Raw genomic sequence first — 9,094 nt, 5'->3', positions numbered from 1 at the left:
CTAAGTTGATTTAAAGACCCCAGCCATCCCAATAATGGTCTTCAGCTGTTGCTTTCTGGTAGACAATACTGCATCCTCAGAGCCAGGACCAGCAGGCTCAGGGATTCCTTCTTCCACCAGGCAATCCGGCTGTTAAATGCCAAGTAAGTCTAGGAGTCTCTCAATTGTTAAAGGGAAGGTAATAGATAAGATGTTTGCTATAAATAAAGAGGTGATTCCCACAGTTCTGGAGAAACCAGTGAAGAGTCTGGGAAGGTGGTATGATGCAAGCCTTAGTGATAGATCACAGGTTGAAGACTTGAGACAGGTCACTAGGCAAGGTATTGCAAAAATTGACAAGTCAGGGCTGCCAGGTAAGCTCAAGCTGTGGTGTTTGCAGTTTGCTTAGGCTAATGTGTCCATTGACAGTTTATGAAGTTCCTCTGTCAAAGGTAGAGAGGTTGGAAAAAATGATCAACTCCTTTGTCAGAAAATAGCTCGGAGTCCCACACTGCTTAAGCAGTGTAGCCTTGTATGGGAAGGGCATTGTAGAGTTGCCAATATCTAGTCTGACAGAGGAATTTAAGTGTGCTCAGGCTAGATTGGAAATTACTCAGTCCAAGGACCCAGTGGTGAGTAAAGTTGCACCCACAGTTAATGCAGGGAGGAAGTGGAACCCAGAACAGGCAGTTAAGCAAGCTCAATCAGCATTGAGGCATAGGGATATAATGGGCAATGTGCAGCACGGGCGGGGGAGTCTAGGGGTGGGCGTAAGTAAACCCTTGTGGAGTAAGGCTTCTGCAGGAGAAAAGAGGAAAATGGTAGTGGGGGAAATGCATAGACAGGAGGAGACTGTAAGATGTACTAAGGCAGTGTCGCAGGCAAGACAAGGGCAGTGGGTGAACTGGGAAGGGGTGGAAAAAAGACGGATTAAATGGAAAGATCTATGGGGCATGGAAGCTGGTAGGATCAGATTTATGTTAGGTGCTACATATGATGTGCTCCCATCTCCCAAGAATTTAAGTCAATGGTTTGGTGAGGATGATAAATGCATACTTTGCTTGTGTGTGGGCAGTCTCTACCATATCCTATCAGGGTGCAAGGTAAGTCTCACCCAGGGGTGGTATACGTGGCGTTATAACCAAGTATTGAAATGTGTGGCAGCGGCAATAAAGGATAAAAGGAGAGAAGTCAATTCATTAGCAGCTACTGAAGGGGTAAGGCAAATGAACTTTGTACGTCAGGGGGATAAACCCTGTTCCGCAAAGGCCAGGTGTAAAACTGGCCAGTTAAAAATGGGGCGGGCTGGGAAATGAAGGTTGATCTTGGCCAGCAGATCGCGGTACCTCCACATATAGTGAGTACTAAACTACGACCCGACGTAATTCTATGGTCGGATTCAGAGAAGATAGTTTACTTCAATGAACTCACTGTTCCTTGGAAAGACAGAGTCCCAAATTTACAAAATTATATCTCGTTCAGAAAAAACAATTGGCCTGCCATATCACAAATGGGAATCAGACTTATCAATTACTCCCGGTGCCGACTTCTGGACCAAAATGTGCAAAAACATCTACCTCATGACAAAGAATAGTAATCTACAACTAATACAATACAAGGTTCTTCACAGATTCCACTTCACTGCACATAAATTGGCTAAAATGGGGTTTGGCTCGGATCTTTGCACTCACTGCACACAAAATAACCCAGATACATACATTCATGCGGTTTGGCATGGGTAGCTGGTTATTGTTATTATTATTATTGTTATTATTATTATTATTATTATTAGTAATATAAATAGCATCCCCTTCTTTCCCTCCCCCTTTTATTTACATTCTCTGATAAACTTTACTAATTTCACTCTTTCTCTCTGCCTCTCCCATCGTTATTCTGACGGGGCCCCATTGGATGGCTTGGGAGACTCGGTCCTGGCGGGTCGCTGTGTGGTTTTGGCATTGGTTGGGTCCTGTGGGTTATCTATTGGCCCTGGGCCCCCGGTGTGCACTCTCCTCATACGCTCATGCACACGCCTTGTCCTGGAAGCACACAGCACGCTTTACTCTCTTTTAATCGCACTACATGTTAGGTGACATACATAAACAAAACTACAAAACAGGCTAGGGTAAGAGTGGAGTGCAGGTAGATGCCTCATCAGGTGTCTATCTGCATGCCTCACTTATTTTAATGCACACATTGAGGAGGCATACATCTTACACAGGGTAAGTGTGGTGTGCATGGGGAAATCCTGACAGATATTCACCATGCATGCCCACTTCTTTTAATGCTACACTCTAGATAGACCCCTCAACCTAGCCATTCACATACTGTACATATTTATGCCTAGGTTGGTTAAGGGTATTTGTTTATTGTGGTAATATAGTGGCAACATGGGGCGTAAGCTAACTGGCTAATTTGTTTGGTGTTTGTAATGGGGCCTAAGCTAACTGGCTAATTTGTTTTGTGTTTGTGATGGGTTGTGCCTAGGTTGATGGTTGGTTGGCCAGGTTTTTTATGGTTATGGTTCAGTCCACATCTTCTGAATGTGTTTTTACCTTGGATTTTGGCACAAGGAATTTTAACATCTAATCCTGTGTATTAATGTAATTGACATGAACATTTTTGAATATGTTATTCAGAAGCATTCATTGTGGAAGGAAACACATGACATGGAACCACTGATACTTTGTGCATGCTCAATACCTCATACTCAATACTCATGGTGAAAACAAAGTATGGTTAATCTCAAAACATAACATAACATAAAACTCCACATTCTACTGATCTTTAAACATAACTCTCTTTAAGAAAACCCATGTGAAAACCTTTGGCAACACTGAGAGCTGTGCAGTGTTGTAATGTAACGGAGTACAAATACTTCGTTACTGTACTTAAAGGGGTGGTTCAGGATTTTGGACATAGGACCTCATTTCCAAGTAAGCAAGTGTGATATTTATCAGTGGAGACCGTTTTCAACACGTTTCATCCAGTCCTTCTAATTGCAGAGTTCGCAGGTGCTAGGCTAGCGCAAGTCAACGGTATGTGCTAGCCTGCCACTAAAGACAGTCTTACCCACTCCAAAGTACCCATGCAAAAAACATGTACTGTAGCCTAAACATTAGTTCAATATGCCTCTTTGTGGAAGCATGGGATAGGCTACATTTCAAAGGCTTTCTTTCTTTCTGTTTTGGTAACTTGTGGAATAGTGGAATATTTTTTGTTAACTTCTCAGTTGAAGTGAATTATTATATAACATTTACACATTTGTTGAACCATGGTACTAATAAAAACTACAGGTGAGTAAGAGCTGAAATGTTGCTTAATTTATCCAATTTCCACCACTATGGTCGGTCTTGGGCCTGAAACTCCCGGGCACAGTCACCTTTACAGTAAAAATACAGTGTAAATCCTCTGTAAAGACTGACAACTCTTCATAATAGTTAGTGACAAAGTGAAAAGTCAGAGCAGTCAAGTCAAATGAGCAGTCACCTACTATTCTATCAATTTATTATCAAGGAATCTATTTTGCTTCTAAATGTCATACTGAATTTTAGCTATTATTTCAATTTATATTTTAATTTTATCTTATTTTCATTTGCTACTTGAGGGTCGTTGGGGTAATTCCTGTCCTGTCCTACAACATATCTGATACATAAAGAGTATATTCATGCCTTATTTTTTTTTTTTTTATAATTATATTTATTTGATTTCATACCTTATTTTTTGCAATTCCTATGATATCTGATGGCAAAACCAAAAAGTATGTGATTATGCTAATTATGCTAATTAGCAAGCTTAAAACTCAAAATTGAGCTTGGTAAACAAAATATTTGAATTCAGCACCCTCAAATTGCGTGAAATAGCCCCTTTACCAACTTTTCCTCAAATTTGCCAACAGGACTTTTTCTGAACGTTTGTTAGCTATCTGCTCTCCCTCTATATACTGTAGATCATTGTAAGATACAATTTGTATTTTCTTTTGGGAATGTCATCCAGTTGGGACCCATGCAGTACCCATGTTCTGTATACTCATTTGAACCCATGTAGTACCCATTAAGTACTTATGTTTGCAAGCCCTCTAGCCTCTGTATATTCATTTGGGTTTCCCATGTTGGACCCATGCAGTACACATGTTTGGTAACCCCATTTGTAGCCCATGCATATTCATTTGGGTTGTCCATGTGGGACCCATGTAGTACCCATAAAGTACCCATGTTTGTTAAGCCCATCTCTAGCCTACTGGGTATCTTACAATTGACCAGTACATTAGGTACATTAAAATATGCATACATTAAATAAAAAAATAAGATATAAGATAAGTAACGGATCCTTATTTATAATTACGAAGTAAAAATAAACTTAGACAGCCCGCATATGTGATGTTTGACTGAATTATGCTTGATCAATGTTTGAGACAAAGTAGTAAAACAACCAGGCGCAAGGACATTTGGGAAAATTCAAAGAACCGTTCTGGATGTTACAGCAGAGATGAGTTGCGCTCTCGCAACATGTGAATGATTGGGGCCGCCAACGTTTTGTGACATCACAATAGTATATATACTTTTTTGATCCTGTGAGGGAAATTGGGTCTCTGCATTTATCCCAATCCGGGAATTAGTGAAACACACTCAGGTGAAGCACACGCTAATCCAGGCGCAGTGAGCTGCCTGCTACAACAGCGGTGCTAGGGGAGCAGTGAGGGGTTAGGTGCCTTGCTCAAGGGCACTTCAGCCGTGCCTACTGGTCGGGGTTGGAACCGGCAACCCTCCGGTTACAAGTCCGAACACCAACCAGTAGGCCACGGCTGCCCCTAATAGGGTCACTTGCCAAAAAAGGTTGGGAACCCCTGGGTCAATCCCAGTCTTGCATTGGCAGGTGTGAAATGGCTGTTAATTCTGCTGATGTGTGTTTTACTAACAAACTCACACATGAAAACACCAAAGTCAAAAATCTGAGGGGGTCTCTCATATCTCAAGGTGTCTGGCATTGTAATCTTAAACAACGCTCATTATCCATCCCTGTGCGAGACTCTTACCATTGAAGACGTTAAATTAAAATATAGGCTACTACTGGACGTAGACCTACCCTACGCCCTTGAACGCAGCATGACTGCACTTCACCACCACACCACTAGACTATGAGCAATCCGCATACGATTTGACAGCACTCGCAAGTCTGAAGATGTCACCCTGCTTTGATGCGAGTGTTTTGTCTATTTACATAGGTGTTCATTGGGATAGCCTAGATGGTTTGATGTTTGCTGTTAAAGTTGTGCTTCGCCTCTTCTATGTTTATTGACAAAGCCATAAATTATGGCCCATAATACAGCCTACTTCAATGATTGTGTGAATTGATCTGTAGCTATCCTCTGCCATTCAGAGCTCCGGAAAGTTCCCAGACATTTCTGATGGCGGAATATTCAATGGCTACCCGACAACATCTCAGTGCAAATTCTAAAATTGTTCGTCTATTTATTTCCACGGTTCAACACACGAGACGACTGACACCCAGGTGTTAATATCATATGTGTACTGTACATTAGCCTATAATACTAGAACAGTTTGACTGCAATGGCTTTCTGCCAGTTAGTGCATTTTCCCTGTGTATAAGTTATAGATTACATGCATTATTGTGTTTGACACTGAGGATAGCCTATCTGAGATTTTTAGTCTATTTCTTTGTATTTTATAATTGAAATGAAATATGGACTATTGCAATCAATAAAATATAGCTGCAAGCAGCAATGAGGGGGCCAAGCAGTTGAGCAGGAGTTGGGATTGGATTGGACTGGACTAGACTTGACTGTGTTGTGTTACTGTAGGTTAGATTGGATTGGACTTGATTGGATTGGATTGGACTGAACTGGACTGGATTCTAAGGTCACCAAATTTATTGTGCTTTCTCAGGATGGGGTCTCAAATCCATACCAAGTTTGGTTTTGATATGTGTAAGCATTGGTGAGATATGAGCCTACTTCCTGTGATTATAGCGCCACACAGTGGTCAAAATGTACCAAATTTCTTGAGCCTCCTCCTAATTGGGTTCTCCTAATTGGGTACTAAGTTTAGTGTTGATGCGAGAAAACCTTGCGGAGATATAAGTTCACTTCCTGTTTGGCGTCTTCGCTGTCAATTTCGATTGGCTGTTACTGGCGAACGGTTATAGATATGGCTACAATAAGCACTACTTTTGTTAGGCCCAATACTGGGTCGCGGAGACATGCCAGGTGGGGCGCGAACTGACGTGAAAAACAGGAGTTTTTTTTATTTATTTTTTTTATCTGTAGCCTAGGCCCAGGTAGCACCCGATGTGCAATGGACGCACTGTGTTATTCATAGGGAAGCGCTCGTGTCAAGGCAGCTTAGTTAGTCCTGACCTGAATGAGATTGTGAACGAGGTTGTTAGAGTGGTACATTTCATCAAGACCCGGCCCTTAAAAGCGTGTCTATTCTCCGCACTTTGCGAGGAGATGGGAGCTGACCAAAAGGCTGTAGGCCTACTGTTTCACAGCGAGTGTTTGAGCTCCGAGTCGCCTCTTCTTGGAGGAAGAGCGCATGTTTGAATCTGCAAGCACGTTCACTAATGAACATTTCTTGACGAAGCTGGCCTATCTTAGTGATATATTTGGAAAGCTCAATGAGTTAAATCTCCAGTTACAAGGCAAAGACAAGCACCTATACCTAGCAGATAAGATTACTGCATTCACGAAAAAACTTGAGATATGGGACAGGCGCCTCGATCGCGACAGTATTATGCCTTTGAGAATCTGAGTGAAATCGCTGAAACGTCTGATTCGGGAGTCACTCTTGTGATCCCATGTATTAAACAGTAGGCCTGCATCACATCCCTGCAAAGTTTATTTTCTAAAAATATTTCCCAACCAGCAGTGCTCAGTATGACTGGATTATGGATCCATTTAATGCAGCATGTTGGTATTTCATTGAATATATTGTACAATGCTGTACAATATTGGCCTATGCTTCCTAATATGTTGCTGGAAAACAGAAATATGCATGTTTAATTTACAATGGTACATTATGTATTTATTTATTATTATATCTGAAGCACCAGCTGATTTTAACTCTGCTGAAGAGGATTTTTTAGAACTTGTCATTATTTCAATAAATTTGACAATTTTAAGCTTGACCTACCACTTTCTTAGAGCGATGAGGGACAGGTGGGGCTCGAAAATGCCCCCTTGATCAAAGTGGGGAATGAAAGAAAAAGTTTGAGAACCACTGGCCTAAGGACCTCCAACATTATTACCAGACCCCACTAGTACATTTTAATTCCAAACACAACACAGCTACAGGCCAAAACACATTTGTCCTAATTGCAGCGCCCTCCAGAGGTCAAAGGTCACCAAAGTGTTTGAACATCCTCCTGATGGGATCATGAGTCCACGTACTAAGTTTGGTTATGATACATGAAATGGTTGCGGAGATATGAGCTCACGTCCTGTTTGGCGGCTTCGCCACAAATTTCGATTGGCTGTTACGGGAGAACAGTTTTAGTTCCGAAGACGAAAAGGTATAACTTTTGTGCAGCTTGGTCTGAAGATCATATGTACTAATATCATATGAAATTGACGTCATAGGATGCGTTGAACTAGGCTTTGTCCAAGGATTCCAAAGATACCAATTTTTTGACAATCGGGCCAACAGTTACACGCGTGAATGTAACGGGAGCAGGAATTATGCTACTGACCCTTGAGGTACAACAACAGACACACTGGATATATATAAAACTCAGTTTTATTACAATATTAAAAAAAAGGCATATAAAAACACACACTATATATATATATATTGTAACGATTTGATAGCGATACACTCAGTTGTCCAATCAAAAGATTTATTAGCTGAGAACGAGAGCAGGGACACAGACCAAGACACCATTACATAGGAAACACAAGGGAAGTCAACAAAACAAGCACGATACACGAACAGGGTAGTCACATACAATACACCGGGCAAAACACATGAGGTACAACGTAAAGAAAGACTACACAAGCTAACACATACATGACACGGAAAACGCAATTACACTAACTAAAACCGACATTACACAAACCAGCATTCACACACATTGCATTCTGGGAGGCTAGCACTCAGTCCAAAAGACACCGACGTTACACAGCCCCCTCGCGAGCTATTGCCGTCCTCGGCAATATCTCCTCGCTTAGCCATTGCCATAACGTCGGTGTGGGCATTCACTCGCTCAGTCCATCAGTCTGTGGTACCGCCAACAACACGTGGGGTGCACACGCCGCAGGAGCTCACTCAACGGGGAGCCACGCTGCTAGCAATCTAGTGCGGGCGTGCTAGCAGCCACGTGGCCGTCCCCGCTCGTCACCAACTCCCTCTCAGCAGCCGCCCTCAGGCTGCACTTTCCGCAGCGTCACCGCAGCACTCCTCCTCTCCAGATGGGGCCCTAGGTGGCCTTACTACCGTAGACTGTGGCACCAAGCACTGGAACTCACGGGTCAACTGTCGCTGCACCTCCGTCGCTCCACTCCACAGTCGCACCGACTAGGATAGGCAGGCACCAGCTCCGCTGCAGCCGGACCACTCTGAGCTCTCAGGCCGTCAGCTACCGGTTTCGGCGTCCCTCCTCGCGCTGCCTCCTCGCAGAGCTGTCCTCCTTTGCTCCCGGCCCGCTCCACTCCGTCATGGACACGACGAAGGCTTGACCCCCCTCTTCTGCCTCGTGCTATCTTTTTTTTTTTTCTCTGGCGCCGGCCAACAGGCCAACTAGAACGGGCGCCCACACAGCACGGTGCCGCTCACACACACCCAAACGTTTTAAAGTTCAGAGTTCAGAGAGCCTTTCCGTCGAAGCTGCCCCACCGTCGTGAGTTCGCTGCCCCCAGCGTCTCCGCAAACCCTCCGTTGTCCAGGAACCTCTTCCTCGCCGCTCTCCCTCGGCTCTGGCTCACGCGTCGCGGCCACCGCCAGCTCCAGCCTCAAACCACCTGGCGCGGAGTCACTGCCCATGCCAGCGTCGTCTTCTCCGCGAACGCTTCTTCAGGCCCCTCTTCCGGCAAGACCCCAATGGCAGCAGGCAGGTCCAGACGGCATCACCTTTCCTCCATCGGCAGCAGCAATAAAAGGCC

This window comes from Alosa sapidissima, chromosome 1, assembly GCF_018492685.1.
Source record: "Alosa sapidissima isolate fAloSap1 chromosome 1, fAloSap1.pri, whole genome shotgun sequence".
Taxonomy (NCBI): Eukaryota; Metazoa; Chordata; class Actinopteri; order Clupeiformes; family Clupeidae; genus Alosa; species Alosa sapidissima.
Note: the sequence above shows the minus strand (reverse complement) of the source record.